The sequence below is a fragment of the Furipterus horrens genome, unplaced genomic scaffold (genome assembly GCF_987537825.1).
Source record: "Furipterus horrens unplaced genomic scaffold, mFurHor1.1.pri manual_scaffold_2, whole genome shotgun sequence".
In the NCBI taxonomy this organism is placed as follows: Eukaryota; Metazoa; Chordata; class Mammalia; order Chiroptera; family Furipteridae; genus Furipterus; species Furipterus horrens.
This window is the reverse complement of record NW_028327172.1, coordinates 208,876,795-208,898,779: the sequence shown is the minus strand read 5'-3', so window position 1 is coordinate 208,898,779 and position 21,985 is coordinate 208,876,795. Positions and strand designations below refer to the sequence as shown.

The 21,985-nt window shown below is 40.2% G+C and overlaps 1 pseudogene; it reads right to left on the bottom strand.

Annotated features, from left to right (window-relative positions):
* Positions 1–645: 645 nt before the first annotated feature.
* Positions 646–20,435, bottom strand: LOC150020317 (dynein light chain 2, cytoplasmic pseudogene; annotated as a pseudogene).
* Between the last annotated feature and the right edge of the window lie 1,550 nt (positions 20,436–21,985).

Here is a 21,985-nt window from a genome sequence, read left to right as displayed (position 1 = left end):
GCCAATTCTCCTTTCTAGACTCTGCTCCGCACAGTTGGAGCTGGGACTCTGCCCATCCTATTTGGCGTTGCAGCCATTCCGCGCCTCTCCCAACAGGGGGCAGTAGAGGGAGACTGCGAGGTGCGGGAGGAAAGAGGCCCGTTCCCTCCGGTCCGCTTCCCGATGGCCTGCGATCTGGGTCGCGAGCTGCGCTCTAGCGCCCGCACCCGGGGCGAGTCCTTCCTGTAGTCGAATGGATTCCAGGTTGCAGTTTCTCTGATACTTTCAAATATTGTGCTCCGCTTCAGAGTCACTGGTACCAGCCACACATCCATGTCGTTAACGCATGTATTATGTGTTTATTATTTTTCACACTGCAACAGACTTATTTTGGAAGAAATGGATTTTGAGAAAAAAAACAAAAACAACAACATGGAGCGGAGAGGTACGGAAAAGAAAAATGACAAATGTAGCTGTTTTGCTCATTGTTTTATAACCACAACCAATTAGAACAGAGGATGGCCTGTAAGGAGACAACGCAATAAAAGTTCGAAGGTCCAGGTGTCCCCTTAGGAAAGGCTGCAGGTTTCCGTCTCTGGGGTTCAGAATTTAGGCTGCAAGTCTTGCTTCGCTTGGAGCGCTGGGTGTGTAGCCCAGTGCGTGCTCTCAACCAGATTTAAACAGGAGAATGGCCACTTGGCCCAGGCAGAAGTAGGGGGAGTGCTTGGTTTCATGTGTCGCGTACCTACCAAAGTTCCTCCGTTTGGGTCATGATGAACGTCACTGTGTCGTATTTTCCCGACGCCTGAGTGGCACACTCCATGGAGTCCGGCTGCATCCCCTCTAAGCTGTCTGCATGTTTGATCACTGCCTTTTGCTCACGCCTGGCGGCAAAGGTGTCCCTACTGGAGGCGCTGGCCAGGCTCAGCCTTGGCGGGAGCTGCCCCCACACCTCCACTTTAGAAGTGCCTTCTTTTTAGGGTTCCAGGCCCACGGCCCTCCTTTTCCTGCACCAATACCAGCTGAACCCACTCCCTCCTTAGATCTCCACTTCCTCTCTGCCAGGCCCCTCCTCCAAGCTTCTAAATTTTGATTAATTTCAGCCTCTTTGTTCCTAAGCCCTAGGGGTGTTAGCTGTTTCTCGAAATTGCAATCTCTGTGCTAGAGCCAGCCCATATTGGCTTTCAAGAGCTGATTGTTACATTTTCAGAAATTTTGCAAGTCAATTGTTAAATTGTTGGTAGCTAGAAATCTGCCACGGTAGGAGTATATGCATCATGGAAACTGGCAAATGCCATAAATCGACTTTCTTCAATCAGAGAGCCAGTTGAAACATTTAGCAACCCATCATTACCTAAGAATTCTCTTTTTACTGCTTCAGTTACTTAGTTAATAACTTTATATCTTGTGAAGAATACTTTATATTTATTTCTCTCTGTTCAATTGACTAGTGTGGTTTCTGTATCCTGAATGATCCATTACTAGCGGAGATATGCCTCTACCATCTTCAGTTGCTCTCCAGGAAAACTGGTTAGGTATGTGTAGTTTTTTTTTTTAATTGTTTTTCTATTACAGTTGTCCCATTTCTCCCCCATTGCTCTCCCCTGCCCCGCCCACCTCTCCCCTCTCCCAGTCAGTCCCCATTTAGTTGTCCATGTCCATGGGTCATTTATACTAGGTCTGTGACTAGACCCTTCCCCTTCTTTATCCCCTCCCCCCTTCCCTCTGGTCACTGTCATTCTGTCCCTTGTTTCCATGCCTCTGGTTCTATTTTGCTCATTTGTTTTGTTCATTAGTTTCCTGTATCAGGTGAGATCATACGGTATTTTTCTTTCGCTGCCTGGCTTATTTCACGCGTAATATTCTCAAGTTCCGTCTATGTTGTTGCAAAAGGTAGGAGTTCCTTCTTTCTTTCTGCTGTGTAGTATTCCATTGTGTAAATGTACCACAGTTTTTCGATCCACTCAACCACTGATGGGCACTTAGGTTGTTTCTAGCACTTGGCTATTGTAAATAGTGCTGCTATGAACATAGGGGTGCACAGGTTCTTTGGAATTGGTGTTTCAGGATTCTTTGGGTATAATCCTAGCAATGGAATTGCTGGGTCAAAAGGCAGTTCCGTTTTTAGTTTGAGAAAATTCCATACTGTTTTCCATAGTGGCTGCAGCGGTCCGTATTCCCACCAACAGAGTGTGTTGTTTTTTTATTTTGTTTTGTTTTTTTGTTTGTTTTGACAGATATCATTAGTAAGAAGGTCCTGACACTTAGAATTTTATAAATATTTGATTAATATTAGTTGTGTCACCAGCATTAGTTAACATCAGTAACATGAGTTAGTGCTGGTTTAGACTCTCTAGTAATCGTATGGAAAGATACCTTGCTTCTTTTACAATGTAGTTTTTTTAATTTTTTATCTTTTAAATTAATTAATTAATTAAGTTTGTTTATTTATTTTATTTTTAGAGAGAGGGGAAAGGAGAAAGAGAGGGAGAGAAACATCACTGTGTGGTTGCCTCTCACTCGCGCCCCCAACTTGGGGACCTGATGTGCAACCTAGTCATGTGCCCTGACTGGGAATTGAACCAGCAACACTTGGCTCGCAGGCCGACGCTCAATCCACTGAGCCACAGCAGCCAGGGCTTTACAGTGTAGTTTTTAATTTTTTTTCTTTGTATAGAAGGGAATGAGATATAGCCACTAACCATATTTTCACTGAGGAAGGAGAATGGCATGTTTCTTGGGGGAAAAAAAAAGAAATCAAATCATATTAGGGTATATTGGGTCATAGGAATCCTGCTATAAATCTTTTGTATTGTAAGAGAAATATTCATTCCCTATTCTGGCACTGGTATAGACTTGGTTTCACATGTCAGGTTTCTAAAAAGCAAGGGATACTTGATGTCTCTGATTCCTTCAGATATATACTCTGGCTCTTGGTAACTGTAAGCTTTCTGTTAAGGCTTTTGATCTCCTTTTTAACAGCATAATTTTGCTTATTAGACTTGGAGAAACCTGTCGCTGGCTCTCCAATTCTTTGATCTTGCTCAACATGTCTATGAAGTTCCACAGGGTTATATTCTGGAGAGAAATGCCAACATTATAACATGATTATCAAAATAACTTGTAGAAAGAGCAAACTTTTCACACAACTGCTATATTTAAAAATGCCTTCCTTCCAATAACATTCATTAAGCGACCATCTGTTTGCCTTTGATTATCATCTGGACCACTAATAAGCGAGTTTAATCTGAGCAGTACTATTTGCACGCTACTTCTAAATTTAGTGCTTTTCAAAGAAGTCAGCAAGGCTGGCCTCCAGGAAATATTGGCTTTGATGTAACATCTGGTTTTCAGGGAGTTTCTGTGTAGTGCCCAACTGGAGGGTGGACCAAAGGGCAAAGGGAAATCAAGTGACTTTCCCAGAGTCATGTAATTAGTTAATGACTTAACCCGGATTACCTGTAGTTTCTGTCTGTGGCTAAAATCCCTAGCCTGCGTATTTCCATTTCTATATGTTGTATGAATATATCCTGTATACGCAGACATAGCCACCCTTCCACCAAATATTCACAAAATACGTGTGTGGACCTGTAGGATTAAGTATGGATTTATTTGTTTATGTGTTTCCTTTTGGTGTTTCCTTTCCATATTTTGAGAAGGAAAGAAATTTTCCTGTATTATCCTCTCCTTCATCAACAATTATTTGAAGTGACTGTAAACTGTAATTGCCTTCAAAAGCTTCTCTACAAGTGAACTGATCTTGATCCTTGCAAGGGGAGTGGGGGGTTAAGGGGAGTGGGTGGTTAAGGTGAGTGGACCACTCTCTTGAATGAGTGTGATTAGAAGGCTTCATCAACACTCAAGCTGTTTCCCTTCTCAATTGTTTTTCCATTTTCCTCTCCTTTCTCCTTCCCTCGGCTGGATAGCACAGTGCTGTCAGCACCTAAAATGCAGGATTATAAGAAAGTTTAAGCTTAGGATGCTTTTATTAAAAAAGCAATTCTTTTTTTTTTTTGTTATTGTACAGGGTCAATACCTTCTATAATCAATATATGATTTTAATATCCTTGTACTAACTATAACGATATATTCAGTCTGATTAGTGCTTTCAGCTTTAAAGGTATTTGCACACTGATGATTTAATGTAATCTTCTCAGATTTTTATTATAAAATAGTTTGCATAGTATGCATGCTTAGAATTGTTTTCCTATTACCTAAAGGGCCACTCCAATTTTTGTACAGCCAAGTGTTTCTTAATGTCTTATAAGTTAAGAAAATTAAAATTCTAATCTGACAAATTGGAGCCTAAGTCATGGCTTTCCTGGCTGTGTGACCTTGGGCAAATTATTAGGTCTTTCTAACCTTCCACGTCCTCATCTGTGAGATGCCTATCTCATAACATTGAGAGAATGAAATGTAATTATATGCAAAGTTGTGAGCACAGTGCTCTGGTACACATCAAAAGGTCAGGAAATAGTTCTCAATTTTTTTCTTGTTCTTTTATAAAGTACATTAGTGTCCTGTGCTTGTCCCTGCTCAACTCCTAGAGACTTAAATGAAGCGGTGTGCTAGGGACCTTTGTGTTTGACCGGATGAGGTCTATTGCTTTTGCTTTGGGTGATGCCACCCTGACTCCCTTTAAGGAAGTTGTTTTTGCTCTTTCCTGCGCAGTCCTGGGAATACTGTCAGAAAAGTGACAGACCTTCCCTTAACCAAGGGCTGGGCACGAGACCCAAATTACTTCCCGCATCATTCGAATCTTGCCACCTCTCCTGGGACTTTGAATCCTAGTGAATTAACACAAGGGCAAGAAAATGGCTGAAGTCACTTGGGGCCCTGAAATGACAAGCCATCAGAGAGGTCATATAGTACAGATTGTCTAATTGCAGAGACTCAGGAGACAGAAAGTGTGGGTTCAAACCCCTTACTAGCTAAATGACCAGAATCGAACAAGTTATTTAACTTCCCTATGCCTCAGTTTCCTTGTCTCTAAAATGGAGCTATTAATAGTAGTTAACTCACAGGGGTGTTGGGAGAATTAAATAAGTTAGACTATCGAAAGAATTCGGATGGGCCTGCTACATATTAAATACAGCACACTTTATAACTGCAGCTGCTAATACTTATACTGCTATACCTCTGTTCTTGCCAAGATATACCCACACCTACCTTTGTTCATGTCATTTCCTAATCCTGGGTCTCTAGCTTTCTCTTAGATTTTGAGAGCTGCCCAATATGCCTTCCCTATACTTCTTTACTGCCTAAGGTAGCCAGAGTTGGTTTCTTTTGCTTGCAACCATATGATCTTAAGCAATAAGAATGGGCATGATAAACCATGACATCCCATCCACTCTTTTTATAATTAAAAAAAAAAAAGATTAAAAAATGGGGGGAAATCTGTTGGCTGATATCACTTAGCCTCTAAGTGGCAGCATTTGGATTAGTGCCTGACTATCCTGACCACGACTCATGGACTTTCTTTACTGGGCCAGGATTATGCTTATTTTGTCCTTACTTTTTTCTTTCATTAAAACAACTCTACTCCCAGCTCCTTGCTACTAAACTTCACTTAATTTCTTTTGCACGTTATTTTTGCATTCAGTCTTCACTTCTATTGTTTAATTGTGTCCCCCCATTTTACAGACCAAGGCAGTTATTACTTGGGTCTCACTGCTATTTAGGGACTCAATTAGGTGCTTGGTCCCTGCCCCATCCTCCTTTCCAGTAGCCATACTCCTGCATTTATACTTTGAAAAACTTTGTCAATTGATTCATTCATTAGCTGATTTATTCATTTACATATTCATTCAATCAGTAAATAATTACTGAGCATCTATACTATTCTAGGAATTATTCTGGATGCTGGGGAGATGGCGATAAACAAGGCATTGTCCTTTACAGCAAGGAGTTTACATCCCCAGTGGACTTATAGACAGATAAAGAAAATTAAAGTAGTATGTTGCACAATGACACTGAGGGCCCAGGGGAAGGGGGCAGAGAGGAATGGTTCCTATGTCATATAGGATATTCAGGAAGCAACATTTGAGCCAACACGTCAATAAAGTGAGGATGGGAAGCCTGTGAGTATCTGTGGGAGGAACATTCGCTGAGACGTACATATGCTTGGAATGTTTGAGGAATAACACAGAGGCCAGGGTGGCGGGAGGACAGTGAGCGAGGAGAAGAGTAATGAGAACTGAGAGGTGGGAGGAGCACATTATGAAGGGCTTTGAATTTATAATAAGGAATCTGCATTATTTTTCTAAGTGTGGTGAGAACAGTGATGTCCTGGAGTCTGTTTCCACTACTCATGAGATCAGACTGCTGCTGTCTCTTCCCAACCCTGTGTTCGGTGATTTCACGCAGGTTATCAAACATTGATCCGTACCATTGGATGGGGGGTTCTTGGAGGGTGAAGAGGAGGAGAGTGGCACAATCTCATTTCTCTTTTAGAAGGATCACCCTGGCCGTCTGTGGAGAGAAGTGTGTAGGAGGCCAGGAGTGGAAGCAGGGAAGCCGGGTGGGCGTTTGTTGTGATGGTCCTGGGAGTGTGATGCTCAGAGCTGGGAAGTAGTGGAAGGATGTGCATGAACTAGTGGAATGTAGGATATATTTTGGTGATAGAGTGACAGTATTTGCTGATGAATTAAACGAAAGTTGTGAGAGAAAGAGAGAAATCCAGAATGACTCCAAATTTGGGTTCTGAGCAACTGGGTTCAGGGAGGGGCTGATTACTGAGATGAGGAAGACTGGGAAGTGGCAGATTGGAGCGGGAACTTACAAACATTGTAGTTCAGCTTTCTCTTTCCAGGGTAGGCAAAGAAGTGATTAAAGAAGAATAATCATTGGGAAGAGTAACTATTGTTAAAAGGCCTTACTAAGAAGAGGACGGAACTAGAATGTCGTCAGCTGGCCAGCTTATTGGTGGGAGTGAAGAACTGGAGTTGAAACTCTTGAGGGCAGTTATTAGCCTATTAGATGAAGAGTTGGTCACTTTTTTCTTAAAGTATAAATGGGATTCTACCTAACATTAAAAATATCTCTCTTGCCCTTTCCTATATTGTATGTACGACCCATGGACATGAACTAAGGGAGGTGGGATTTCTGGGGGAAGTGGGGTACTGGGCAGAGGGGAGCAAAGGGGAAAAAATTGGAAGTATTGTAACAATATAATCAATAAAATATACTTTAAAAATATGTATCTCTTGCATAAACACCTTGAACAAACGTGTATGCAGAAAATAAAAACATTTAATTATTACCTTTCTAAGCCTCAGTCAGAGTCTCTCTAATACCTAAAGAAATTACTGATGACTATAAGGTTTCTACTGAACAATCCACCCTCTTTTTGGCCACACTATTACACTGGCAAAAGCACGGAGTAACAGTTACGGGGAAAAGTTCTGGAGCTCAAAGGCCTGGATTCAAATCACAGCTCTGTCTATTGATAACTGTGGGGTGGAGTGCACTGATGGAACAGTCTCTTTCCCCCACTCGCAGGTCTCCCAGCAGAGGGGAGATACATCTGGCTAACTGTGTGTTACCGCTTAAAGCCTCTTTTCAAGAGTGACTAATGGCAATTTTGCTCACATTTCATCGGCCAAAGGTAGTTATATCAGGCCTGATATCAACAGGGTAGCAATGTTTAATTTTCGCACAGTCGCGAGACCGAGCTTGATTTCAGTTCCCTTCAGGAAGTAACAACAAATATTTTGAACAATAATACGGAATACTTGAGAGTAATATCGGTGCAGAGTAATACAGGGACCTCATCTTTAGCATCGAATGACATACGATCTTAAAGCTCTGATTCCATATTTATCCAGATTCTCTAAGAAAATGAAAACTTCTCATTAACACGTAGGAGGAACAGACCAGAGAATTATAGTCCTAGCTGCGAGTTAAAAGAGAATGGCTTTCTGATTTTAGCATTTTAGAGAGTACTGTGATAGTAATTTCTTTGGGGGGCCTGAGTTTCTGTGGTTTAGTGTCTGGATTTAGAATTGCTAGCTACGGCTCGGGTTCCTTCCCTGGCCGCCCACAAGCATCACGCAGCGGCTCTGCCCCTCGTCTCTCCCCTGGGTCTCAGCAATTTTCTGCGCAACAAGGTAGACCGGTTGTCATCCACTTGACTCAGAGTCATGTGGTGAGGATTAATGAGTTAAGGTTTGTAAAATGTCTTCAGCTCTGAGAGGTGATAAATAGAAGGCATAATTATTGGTGATTTCCCATCTTTATTTAGATTTGAAAGGCCTTTCTAGTCACCTTCGGGATTTTGACATAAGCCAGCTACTGTGGTGAATTTCATCTGTCTTACCTCTCTTCTGTTTGACGGTTTTTTCTATTCTCATCCCATCACAGTGATTTACTTTAAAGAAGAAACGTCAACCTTAACCTTTTATGTCTCCATTTGTTGAGGTTTTTGGCTTGTCTTACTGTTATTCTGTATATTTCATTCTACCATTTACAAGAATGTGCTCTCAGGCCTATGTTATTAGCTAAGTAACACAGAGGCATAAAGGGTAAACTGTAGTCAGCTCTTTATTCTGTAGAGTGTCTGCAAAGTTCACAGGGTGGTTTAATGATTAACCAATTATTCACAAACAAAGGCTTCCAGTGAGCTGTTGATTGGCAAGTCTCATTACTAATTTAGAGTTCAAAACAAATGTTTATTATTCATATATTCAATGCATTAACATATAGATACTCTCTATTCCTGGCTTTGACCAGATCGCATATCGAGAGAGGTGAGTTGAGGGAGGAATAGTCTATATTGACATGGTCAGTTCAGGGATGTCATTTAAGTCAGCACTATTGTATCCACTGTGATTTTGCCTTTGGGGTACAAAAAGAAACTGTAATGCTTCTCCAGCCAGGCAAATTTGGGTTGTCCTAAGAACATGCAAACAGGTGGCTTCCATTTTGACATTTTCATTCACTGCCACTATAAGAGCAGACCTTTCTGCATGTTCACCTTTCTTCTTTAAAACTTGCCTCTGTAAAGCTGACTCTCATTAGATCCATCTGATTCCAATCATGAATCATTTGGCTTTCCTTTAGCACCAATGGGGGAAAGCTGGTGTGGTAGATAATACCACTAAAGAGCTAGCTTGTGTAAGACCCTATAAATAGTGAGGTTTAAGAGTTACATGTGATATATGAATCAGAAAATTAGGGAGTCAAGTTTTGCCTCATTCTTATATCCAATTAGGAAACATTTACGAAGTGCTTCTTTGGAATCAATGTTTGGTGTTGGGTGGATCTTCCCCATTGACCGGGGCTCTCCTTTGGGCAACTTAATCGAGCTTTCAAGCCTCAATTTCCTATATGTAAAGTGGGATTAGTACACTTTATCTTGTTATGAGAACTTGTCTTAATTTTTTTTTTTTTTTTCACATTACAGTGGCTCCTTGTTTCTGTGCCTTTAACCCAGTCATTCACTAACTCAGTGCTAATAGGAATGGGTTCTCAAAATAAAATCCTTGGAATCTTTTGCTTCTTACCCACTTTGATTTTGACTCAATATATTTTCTGCATTTGCTGAGTTCTTGATCTCTTTGAGTCTTTTACTGTTGGTTTTAAGCAAAACCCTTGGCTTAGCTGCAAGATTTGACCTCAATGAGTTGACACTGGCTTTTTCTCTTCGTCACTTCTGATAACCCTGGTGTACTTCAGAGCCTGAATAAGCCTTGTCTGGTCCTGACACCTAATCTTTCAGGTGACCTGCTGGACTGGAGACTTAATTAGGTTTGCTTGGGTCTTCAGTAAAGGGAATTTTCACAGACTTAGTCTTAGCCTATTGACAGGGGACCAGCAAGTGACAGTGTAGTCATCAAGGCTCCATCTGCGTGGGGTCCAGTCAGGGCCCTGGGTCTAGAGAAAGAACCGGAGTCCTATTCAGGACCTGTGGCAGAATCAGACATGCAGTTACTATGAAAAGTATCAAGAGACTGCCATGGCTTGGTGGGTTTATGAGACTATGGGGCTTGTTTAAGCACACTGGCTACTAAACTTATAGGACTAATCTATTGTTGCTGTGTCGGTTGTTGGGTCTTTGAGGGTATGGATCAGAAACCAATTGGCTATGAGGCCACAGGATGGAATGTTAGGGTTTACAGCAGAGGAAAACCAGGAAAGCAGACATCACTATTTTGTGACTCTAAAGAAATACACAAATGTAGGTATCACCATTATCAATACAATGTGGCACATAGGAGGTACTCAATAGGTATTTGTTGAATAATACCCATTGCTTTTATTGGTTAGTTTTTAAAATTGGTTTATTGGTTATTTCAATGTTTATAGAAAACATTCTTGTGTCTATTACACTTTCTTATCTTATTTCAAAGGCTGGAAGTGTTAAGGTGCCTAGTGCTGGTGGTATGGGAAACAGTATCACTAAACAGCAAGTTTGTGTAAAGACTCAAGTTTTTGCTCCTTCCTAAATTCAGTTAACAAACATTTTAAAAGTACATGTTAGATGTGGCACTATTTACCACACCATCCAGTACTATCTATCTAGTATCCAGTGAGTCCTTGCTTCGTAGTGGTTCATTCAGTATGTGGTGACTGAGTACAGGAAGGAATGGGAGAAACCAGGGATTGCTTTTATCACTGATCTTTATATGGCATGTACAAATAATAGACTGACCATGGGTTAGAGCTTCCTGAAACGGGGTAATTTAATATATATCAATTTCTACCTCACAAGCATTTTTCGAGAGTTAGAAATTAGATGCATGCTTGTAATCATTTCCTTAGGCTCACTAACTGCTTTTTTTTTTCTTTTTTTTTTTGGAAGACTTGTTTAAAAGCTGAACAATGTTAATAACAATGAGTATCCTTAGTCATTACTCAGATTTGATTAAGCAAGCATTCTAAAATGTTCAATGCATTATTCTCTTTATGCTTATAAAATCCTCTGTGATTGATTCTGGGCAAGTTACCATGTAGTTTCTTTACCCGTGCTGTATGAATGATGTTGGTCACTTTTCAGGACCGTTATGAGGGCTAAAGGACTATGAAGTCCTAAGACAAATATGTACTGAGTGCCTCCTATGTGTGAGGCTCTGAGCCAGCTTCTAATGGCACAGCCTTGAAGAACATCTGCCATGGTCCCTGTGCTCATGGAGATTACAGTCTAGGGAGGGAAATGTATTAAATGACATGAATTGTTCTTTAATTACAGCTGTGATCAATACTGCAAAGTAAAACCCAGGGGGGCTGCATGGAGGGAGTGTTTCTGGGAAACTAACTACAAATGTGGAGTCGGGGAGGAAAGTCTCCCTTGGGAAAGAGGCGTGTAAGCTAAGAACTGAGGATGAGTAAGGAGTGAGAGGCGGGGAGACCCAGCGAAGAACCTTCAAAGAGAGGAAATAACCTCTGGTGAGAGGAAACCGACTCAAGGTTGCAGTGATTTGAGTGAGTGACAGAGAAGGGAATGCCTATGAGATGGGGTGGTGGGGTCATTAGGGACCTGAGGGTGCAGGGCTTTGTCAGCTGCGGTAAAGACATTCTGACTTATTTCACTTAGCATAATGCATTTCAGGCGCCTCCATGTTATGGCATGGCTAAATAAGACTCCGTTATATTATATACTACTTTTTCTTTATCCATTCATCCACTGATGGACACTTTGGTTGTATGTCAATAAAATTGGAAAAAAGATAATTTCAAATCTACTTTATGGGGTATAGAAACCTTTTATGTACATTTTAATTTCCTTTTTAGTTGACTGCAATTGCACTGGGAGAAGAGTGTATATGTGCGGGGTGGATGCAGGAGAATCATCAGGAGGCTGTGGTACTTGCCCATGGAGATAGATAGAAGGGACTCACTGGATGTGGCAGGTTAGGGAGGGAGAGGAGTTGAGGTTAACACTCAGGTTTCCTGGCAGGAGGTACTGAGTGAAAGCTATTAGGGGTGTCTTTATTGGGGGGTGCGGCACTGGGGGAGGAGAAGGTTTGGGGCAGGCAGAACACTAAGTGCACGTTGAGGCACGGTAGGTGGGAGGTGCCTGGGAGACAGCTGCGTGAAGACAGCAGACCCAAGTGAACATAGAAACTAAAGGTTCAGAGCTCAGGAAAGAGGTGTGGATGGAGCACAAACTCTTATGTAGAAACGGTGGTAGTTAAAGTCACGGAATGGGTGCGGTTGCTTAGGGAAAAGGTACAGAGCAAGAAGAAAAGAGGCTCTAGGACCGCGCTGTAAGGAATATCAATATTTAAATGTTAAATAGCATAGGAGGATTAGGCCAAGAAGGCTGGGAAAGAAGGGCCGGCCAAAAAGACAATAGGGACATGAAGAATGTGCTGTCCCAGGACCAAGCAAAGGGAGTTTTTAAGAAGAAAAGGGAGCAATAGGCCCAAGGGATATTTTTGGAATGATGGAAATGTTCTGAAATTGGACTGTGGTGATGATTGCATGATTCTGTAAATCCACTAAAAAGAATTGAATTTCACACTTGAAGCAGATTAATGTTATGGCAAGTAAATTATGCCTCAATAAACTGTGCAGAAAAAACAAGGAAGCAAGAAGGCATGGTAACTACGTTGACAGTTGAAGAGTGATTGAGACAGATGAAGACCAAGAAGTATCCTTTTTTCCCCATGAAAAGAAGACCTTCATTAGGAAGATGGAAGCGGGTTCGGAAGCAGTGGGGGACTGAAGATGCCGAGTGCTGACAGCTCTTCGTAGACACTAAATTGCTTTGAAAACCATAAATCACATTACATTGTGTTGTGACTTTATTTTTCTAAAGCATAACAAGCTCTTTCCTTAGAACAGTGATTTCCAGAGTGGGATGCAAAGAGAAGTATTATTAGAATTAGAAGATATTAATTTCATCTAATAATAAGAAAAATTAACATGACCAGTTTGCAAGATATGGATTGACAGCAGCTCTCTGCCTTGGTCCATGCGACCTTTTTCCTGAACAGAATGTAGGGTGTTGGGGGCAAAGGTGGAGGGTGAGCAGTGGGAGGGGCCGGCCTTGGCAGCCTGTGCACTTTCAGTGAAAGGCACTCCACTCTGCTTCATGTTTGGGGAAGAAGTTAAACGTAGAGTTTCTCAGTTACATTATCAGGCTTTAATGAAATGAACTTTCAGAAATTGGACATTTCTTAATATTGTTCCTGTAATTAAACCACCTTATTAAAGAGAATTTTAATAATTTAACTACAAAGAACAAATTCTCTGTCAGTCACATTAAAATATTGAAACGATGGTTTAAACTGGCCGGAAGTGGGCCCAAACTTGAAACAATTCACAATGAATTGACATATGAATCTCATCCACTGTTGTGACTAAACTCAGTCCTGTTTGTTTTCTCCTGTGCTGAGCATGCCTTTGCAAGCTCTGTTGTCCAGCAAGAAAACAGCTATACATCCATTAACACCAAATACTGGAATAAACTGAACTCAGAAGCAATCCCTGAACTGCTGTGTCAAAAGTATCAAGCCAAGGCCTAGAAAAACCAAGCATAATCAATGCATTATTGCATCAATATTAATTATTTTTTTGAGATCAAAATAAACTAGTAAAAATATGCTTAAGCTGCCCCTGAATATTATTGTTTCTCACCTTGGCCAGCCCAGGGCAAACACGCTGAAGAAGGTAAAGTCTATTTTTCTATTCCTCTTCCTGGTGCCCATCAGTGCCCTCTCCCCTAACCTCACTCACCTCCTTTGCTTATGCTTCTCCCGACCCATCCCATGGGAGCCAGCTCCTGAGGCCTGTCCTGCTTGTTCCACTGAGCAACCACGGTAGCTGCAGGGTACACCCTAATGTGTATCTGCTTCTGCCCGGGAGGGTGTAAGTTGACAGTACGTATGGAAATTCTTGAAACTCTGCATAACCTCCGACCCCAACATTCCACTGCTAGGAATTCATCATAAGGATATTTTCAGAGCATCCTGTAAGATTTAGCTTTAAAGATGTCATAGTGCTAATAATACAGAAAAATTGGGAATATTTTAATGCTGAGTAGACAAGGTTAAATTATGGTATTTCTGTTCAATGGGTATTTCTCAGCCATCAGAAATGATGTTGTAGAAGAACATATAAGGACCAAGCCACTTGGGATATAGAACATTTAGTGAAAAAAGAAATATGTATTTGATTCCATTATTTGAAAAATGTGAATAGAGAAAAGACTGGGAGGCTATGCATGAAAACATTAAGAATCATTACCTTCTGATTAGGGTATTATGGATGATTTTTAATTTCCTCTTTGTGCTTATGTAGCTACTCTACATTTTCCAGAAGGAACCTAACATTTTATTTTTGTAATGAGGGAAAATACGTTATTGAAAACAAAATTGTCCTATTGCTTTTCTTCCCCATCACTCCCAGAGTGGGGGATAGTTGAGATGATTAGGAAGATCAGAGTTTCCAGTGAGAACATTATTGACCCTGAGATTCAGGATGCTTCACATAACCCAGCACCTCTGTTAAGGGCAGAGGGAAGGACAATGAGCTCAGAAGCATCAACGATAGTTACTGAGCGCCAGTATCTGCTGAGCATCCATCTAGGCTCTTAGAACACAGCAACAAACAATATGATGCCCTGGCCTCAGGCATTTTGCTTTCTAGTGAGCAAATACAGTTTATAAATAAACCAATAAATATATGTGTCAGGGGTAATGAGGTCTATGGAAAAGTATAGGTTAAGAAGATAGAGGATGATTGGTATGCATGTGTGCAAATGTACTTGTGGGCTACATTTGATAGGAAGATAAAGAAGGCAACTCTGGGAGGGTTATATCTGAGCAGAGACCGCAAAGAAATGATGGATGTGGTTATCTGGTTTTCTAGTCCTGTGGACACAGTCAGTGAAAAGGTCCTGAGGTAGGAGTAAATTACCATATGATCCAGCAGTTCCATTTCTAGATCTGTGCCCTTCAAAATCAAAAGCAGCACTCAAATGGACACATGTGTACCAAGGTTAACAGCAGCATTATTCACGATAACCAAAAGGTTCCTACAACCCCAACATCCATCACTAGGTGAATGGATAAACAAAATGTGGTGTAGGCGTACAATGGCATATTATTCAGCCTTAGAAAGAAAGATGAGATTCTGATATGTGCTACAGAGCGGATGAACCTTTAAAGTGTGCTAACTGAAATAAGTCTGACGAAAAGGGCAAATTTTGTGTGCTTTCATCATATGAAGTACCTAGGAGAATCTGATTTATAGATGGGGAAAGTGGAATAGAGGTTACCAGGGTTGGTAGGAGGAGGCGGGGATGGGAAGTTATTGTTGAATGGGTACAGAATTTCTGTTTGGGACGATAAAGTTACAGAAATGGGTGGTGATGAGGGTTACACAATATTGTGAATGTACTTGATTCCCCTGAGGTACATGCTTAAGAATAGTTAACATGGCCAATTTTACCTATATTTTACATTATCATTAAACACAATGATAGAGGCAGAGGGGGTGGTAGGAAGTGTTGGATTTTGGATCTATTTTGGATCTATTTTGAATGTTAACCAATAGGATTTTCTGATGATTTTGATTTTTATGTGTTAAACAAGGAAGGGAGTCAGTGATAAGAACAAGTCTGTGGGCCTGAGAGCAACTAGAAGTGTGGAGTGACTATTGCCTGAGATTGGGGGGATGGGGAGAGGCTGTGGGAGGAGAAGGTAAGGGGATCAAGGAGAAGGTCTCAAATGTGCTGTATTAGAGACGCTTATGAAATATCCGAGAGAAGATGGCGAGTTGCCCCTAGCTCATCATTGGTCCATCCAGCCAGGCCTTCCCTTTGGAAATCTGTTAGAACCTTGCTGCGAAAAGTACAGTAGGGGGCGCGTTATTTAAGATGTATCACTTACCTGAATTATCTGTCAGATTTTATTTGGATGTATCATATGAAACAAATACAGATAGATGGACAAACAACTACACGTGAATGAAATAAAGCAAACCAGCTTTCTAGGACAATAGAAAACAAGATGTGGTGTTCTGGTGATTATCCTTAATATAGAATTTGTGGCTGTGTAATCTGAGGCTAATTGCATTTTTGAAATCAGGGCATTTTATTCATTATCTTTTATCATGAGGTGGCCCTAATTCACTTGGTACTTCGATAAAGTTTAATGGAAGAATCTCAGAGTCACCCTGATTTTCCTTATCTGGCAAATTAAGGTAATATCATACTCGAATCTAACCCGAGATCAAAGTTGTTAAATACTTTAATTTTCATCTGTGTTTTGTGTTGGAAAATAATTTTACTATTAAAGGACAGCTGTAGACTGCTAATGACTTGAATACAGTTTGACTGTTTTCATGAAGTGCTCTGTGGGATGTCAGAATATTTAATTCAGGATGTTAAAAACATCCCAAAATGTCACAATAATTATATCACAGCAGGCAATTAAAACACTGGAAAATGCCAACTGACTAAGAGTGTTCCTTGTTATTTAGAAAACTATTAAGAACCTGACATATAAAGTAAAAAATGCTGGATAGAACTTTATATTTTGCTAGACAGTTTCATCATCGTATACGAAATTGACAGTTGATACAGAATCGTACTAACCATGCAGCCCAAGGAGGAACTAAGAAGAGATCTCCACTTGATCCTTTATAACTTCATAACATCCATATTCACACATTATAAAAAAACATTGTTTGGTTTTGTATATCATACCATATGTGCTGCAGTACCCGCCACACAATAGTTGTGTTCATTATGTCATACGTTGGCAGCTTTAATTGAGCTGGTCTTGCCACCCTAAATTATGGGCAATGGAATTATGTCCTTGTTTTCAAATTGTACTTTCGTAAATCCTAATGGATTAACAATGTAATGCCGAAAACCAGGGGCAGTGTTTCCTTAATCCTTGAGGATTAGTGTGTCATTCTCAGTGGGGCTGTTAAGAATTGACTAGATGAGCTGGAAGGGAATACATTTAGGTAGGGTGAGGTACAGAAAACCGGGTGTGCCAAAGTCCCGAGAGTTTAAGTGCAATTGCAGACACGTGGTTATCTCGGGTATAGGCGGACAGCTTGCCCTTGCAGCTGTGACAGTGGGGAGAACTATGCTAATGAACAAAGAATCCGGGGTTAACCTGCAGCTGCATTTTGGAGAGCTGTGTCTGAGTTTCAAGTGGGTCACCCGAAAGGTTAAATGTTATCTTGAATCAACACACTTAAGAAGGACTGTTAAAATACATTGCTAGCACCATAGCATTCATAGAGAGCCATGATTATTACAACCAGTGTTATTTTTGATCTTGGGAAATACAGTGGAAAACGATCACCCTGCCTTCAAGAAATATATATGACCCAATGGGGTAACATCATAAAGCACCTGACGTGATGTCCAGCAGAGAGTGGTTGGAGTAGTTATTAAAGCATCTAGTTTCTTTTTCTTTTGTGAAAACAGGCATCAACACAGGGACTTATGGCACAGAGATAGCATTCGGGCTGAGTATTGAAGGATAAATACACTGGATAGAGGAGGAAGACACAGGGCAGATTTCAGGATTTATACAATTTTGGGGTTCTATTTTAGAAAAACAACACAAAATTATCAATGCAGAAATCAGGAACAAAAGTGAATAGTTAAGAATAAGAAAAGAAACAAGTTACACTATTAAAAAAATATGACAAACGCCACAAATATCCTAAAACGAAAAATAAAAAATTATTATCTGCCTGCTACACCACTAGAGTACAGGGTGGGGCAAAAGTAGGTTTACAGTTCATGTGGAAAATAATACAGTAATTAATAAATAATAATAAGGAATAAACTGTGTTTTCCGTACTCACAACTGTAAACCTACTCTTGCTCCACTGTGTTTTATTCACTTTTTAGCTATATACTTTCTGATCATATTTTCATATGACAATGATTTTATAATATATTCTGTACAGAGTATAAGTTGATAATTAAGTGTTTTCTTTAGTATTATAATCTAATTAAAATATGATTTTTAATATTATTGATATTTTTAGAGAAGTTTTATTTAAAAAATTATTTATTTGTTTGTTTATTTATTTTATTTTTAGAGAGAGGGGAAAGGAGAAAGAGAGGGAGAGAAACATCACTGTGTGGTTGCCTCTCACTCGCGCCCCCAGCTGGGGACCTGACGTGCAACCTAGTCATGTGCCCTGACTGGGAATCGAACCAGCGACACTTGACTCGCAGGCCGATGCTCAATCCACTGAGCCACAGCAACCAGGGCTAGAGAAGTTTTTAAGAAAAATTTTCTCTTTAGAAAAGCTTCACAATCTATTATTTATATGCTGCTTAACTATTTAAGACTATTGTCAAATTTGGGGACACATCTATTGAATTTCTTCCAAACATGTGTGGTAAGATTTCAGGGCATTTCAGATTTTCTCATTCAGTGCGATCTTCAGTGCCAGGAGTGTTTATGACACACGTTAAGCAATTTGTCACTGAGGTCTTCTCTGTAGGGGAGTATTAAGCGTTAACTGTCATCTTTGTTGATTTAAGTAGTTCAGGTTGAATGAGCAAGGAATTTAAGTCTTTTCCCAATGTGTTCATATAACTTGCTCCTCTTCATTAATTAGGTTATCAAACTATCCAAGAGCCTAAGTCATTATGTCTATTTAAAATTTATTTCTTCCTCTTAATCATTTTGTTTGGTATGATCTGAAAGATTTTTTTTTGTTACAATTTGCTTTTCAGCGTCAGAATAGATTTTATTGATTTCATTTCTTATTTTTTATTGCTTGCATTTCATATTTTCTTATTTTAATCTGAAATTTATTAGTTATTTATAGATAATTTAAAAGTGATAAAAGAAGATACCTGTCATCCAAGTTGGGAGTCTAGATTTCCTCACATGTTTTATGGATATGTTTTTCCAAATGGCTATTAAAAATTGTATATTTCAGCTTCATCAAGTACGCCATTCTCATCCAAAAAAGGAAAAAGCCTTTCTTACACTTAGATGGCCTGCAGTAAGTTTACCATATTTGGAAATGATTATGAATACGGATCCCAAAGTGAGTGTGGGGTTAGCTGCACTCCCCTTAGCTAGATCCTTCCAAATGGCCTGGGCACTCCAATGCCACCTGACACAAGAGCAAGTTTGATGGCAGGGAAGTCAGAGTGGAATAGACAGCTGTCATTACCAAGTTCAGTGGAAGTGTCTTTCTTTTGCCAATTTTCATAACCATATGACTCTGTGAATCCCTTGCTAAGGCCCCTACCAGGGCCTTGGAAATGTTCTATGGAGACGAGGGCCTTGTGGCTTGTGCTTCATTAGCTTCAAGGTAATTCTGCCTTTGTTTAAACTTGTTTATGTAGCTATTTGTAATGTGGCTTCTGCCCACTTCTTCAGGTCAGTCTCTTGTCATTTTTCCCCCTTGCGTTCTCTGCCAGAGCCTTAACTCTGACATGCTCTCTCTTACTCCAGAGCATTCATTAGTACTATTCTTTGTCTGGCTAAATGCTTGTCCTCCACATGTCATTTTAGAAGTCACTTCGCCTTCCCTGGCTAACCAAGTCTAAGAACAATGCCGCCTGTGTTTGCTCTCATGGTCCAGTATATTAACAACAACAGTAACAACTGCCAGTCATTTACAAGTGCACGGTGCAATGTAATAAGAGCAATAATTAAAATCTGTATCATCTCTAATTATTTAGCATGTACTTGCTTTCTCACCTATATCTGCCATTAGGGATAAGCTCTGTAAGAGAAGGGACCTTGTCTTTCTTCTTCTCTATTGAAACTCCATTTCCAGGCCTGGCTCCTGAAACATATAGTAAATATCTATTGAAATACGGGAGGTGGAATATTTTAGGCTGAGGGAATAGTATCTACAGAAATAGAAACGTAAAAGACAGTATAGAATAGTACTTGGGAGATTAAGTTCTGGACCCAGATGTAAGTTGTTTAACTCTCAGGCCCATCAGCTACATGACCACAGGTGAGTTGCTTAACATTTCTTTGCCTCAGTTTCCTCACTGTGAAATGAGGATAATGGTGGTACCTACCTCATATAGACTCTGAAAATTAAATAGATCAAAATAGGTAAGGTGCTTAGAACAATGCCTCATACATAATAAACACCTAATAAATATTACTTAGTAGAAAATTCATAACTTAATACCAGTCAAAAAGTTTAGTGGTTTTAAATTAATCATCCTTCAACTTTCACGTCAACTTGACATTTACAAGAGGTCACTTCTGAGCTAGTAGGCTTTAGAGATCACCAATCCAACCTCCTCATTTCACAGAAAAGCCAGACTTGAATCCAGATCCTGACCGATCAACCTGGTAACCATGGTGAGTTTAGGACCAGAGGCTTGAAATGATATGGGAGGTGAAGGTGGCTGAGCTGCTCCCCTAAAGATGATGCTTATGCTTTGATGCTGCCCACTTCAAGGACCTATACTACCCCTTACCTTTGCCAGGCTCTGGAAGAGTGACAAAAAGGGTCACGGTCGACTTCTGACTTGTCATCCAGTTCATACTGGCTTTACTTGCATGTCATCAAGTCCAGTGCAGTGGGTGGAAAATCACCAAGATGATTCTGGATTCTGGCTCTTAGCCTCTGAGTCAAAAATCTGCATTAATGTATCCTCCCTAACTGTGTGTTATGTTTACTTCTCCATGCCAAGACCCTCCAAACAGGAGGAGGTAGTGCCTCTGTGGAGGCCAGCAGAGAGGCGTATGGAGGTCTAGGAGAACAAGGTATCTCAGGTTTTAGAGCTCTTTTGCTCAGAGAGGCACCGCATAGGCAGAGTTATAAAGAAGCAATGTTTTTCCTAAAATCTTTGGCTCAGTTGGCTGGCTTTGAAATTTATCCCAATATAAGATGCTTAGACAAATAGCAGGACTCCCTATTCATATGTAATTTTGTTAGGATGACTACTTATCACTTCTACTCAAAGGAAGTAAAAGGATCTTATCTAAGACATGGTTAGGGTTCACTGGAGTCTGCTCTCTCTTTAGCAATAACTGTAAAGGGCTCATTGAACAGAAGACTTTGAAAGACAAATTATTGGTTGAGAAACAGAATGGACAATAAGGAAAGAGCTATGATTATTTTACTAAGATTATGTTAATATACCCTGAACACTGCAAATAGTACAAGGAAAACTAGATAGAGAGATAGCTGGATAGATAGCTGGATGGGTAAATAGAATGGACCAGAATGGGCTGGATCTGGGTTTAACTTATCTTCAGAGTGCTTGTTGGCAGGCAGTGCCTTTGTCAACCAGAGTTACAATGTCTGTTTCTTCAGCTCTGCTCATTTAAATCAAATACATATTTTAAAATATTTATTAAACTTCTATGTGATGGAAGCTATGCTATTAGCATGTACGTAAGGATAACTAAGGTGTGGTTCTTGTCTTCAACCAGCTTACTTTTGAAAGGGGCTTGTGGAGGTCCTGTGACCTGAGCTTGGTGAGGATTATTTCTTTTCCTTTTTTTTTTTTTTTTTTTTTTGGTATTGTTCTTTTATATTCATGTTGATTCCTCCACTGGACATCCTCCACTGGACTTACTGATTTTTGTTTGAGAATATTTTCCTCAGTCTAGAGCATCTTCAGTTGGTTAGAGTTTAATCTTCCATTATCAATTAGAATTCAATGACTATATGTTTATTGCATTAGCTATTTCCATTTTGACTTGCTATTGCACACATTTAAGCCATGCAGGGAATAACACAATGAACAGCTCCTCTGACTAATGCTTTTTCGCCTGTATTTGCTGAGGTGGGACGAGGTTTACAGTTCACTTTGGTGTGGAGCAGGAAAAAGTATATACTCAAGGCTGGGTGTTACCTAGAAGACAACCCACTGTCCCTCTCAAGTCCTTCCCTTTAGTACTGTTTCTTGTCTCCAGAAGTAGTTAAATTCCCTCTGAATCAATAACATTGAGAATTAAGAGCTGTTCCTTGTGAAAAAAGCCCAATGTTCTTAGACTTTTCCTCTTTAAAGTCTCCTGTGTTGTCTATGTGAGTAATACTTAAATAAAGGCGTGTGAAGGCTGATTCATGACTATAAAGACTGGAT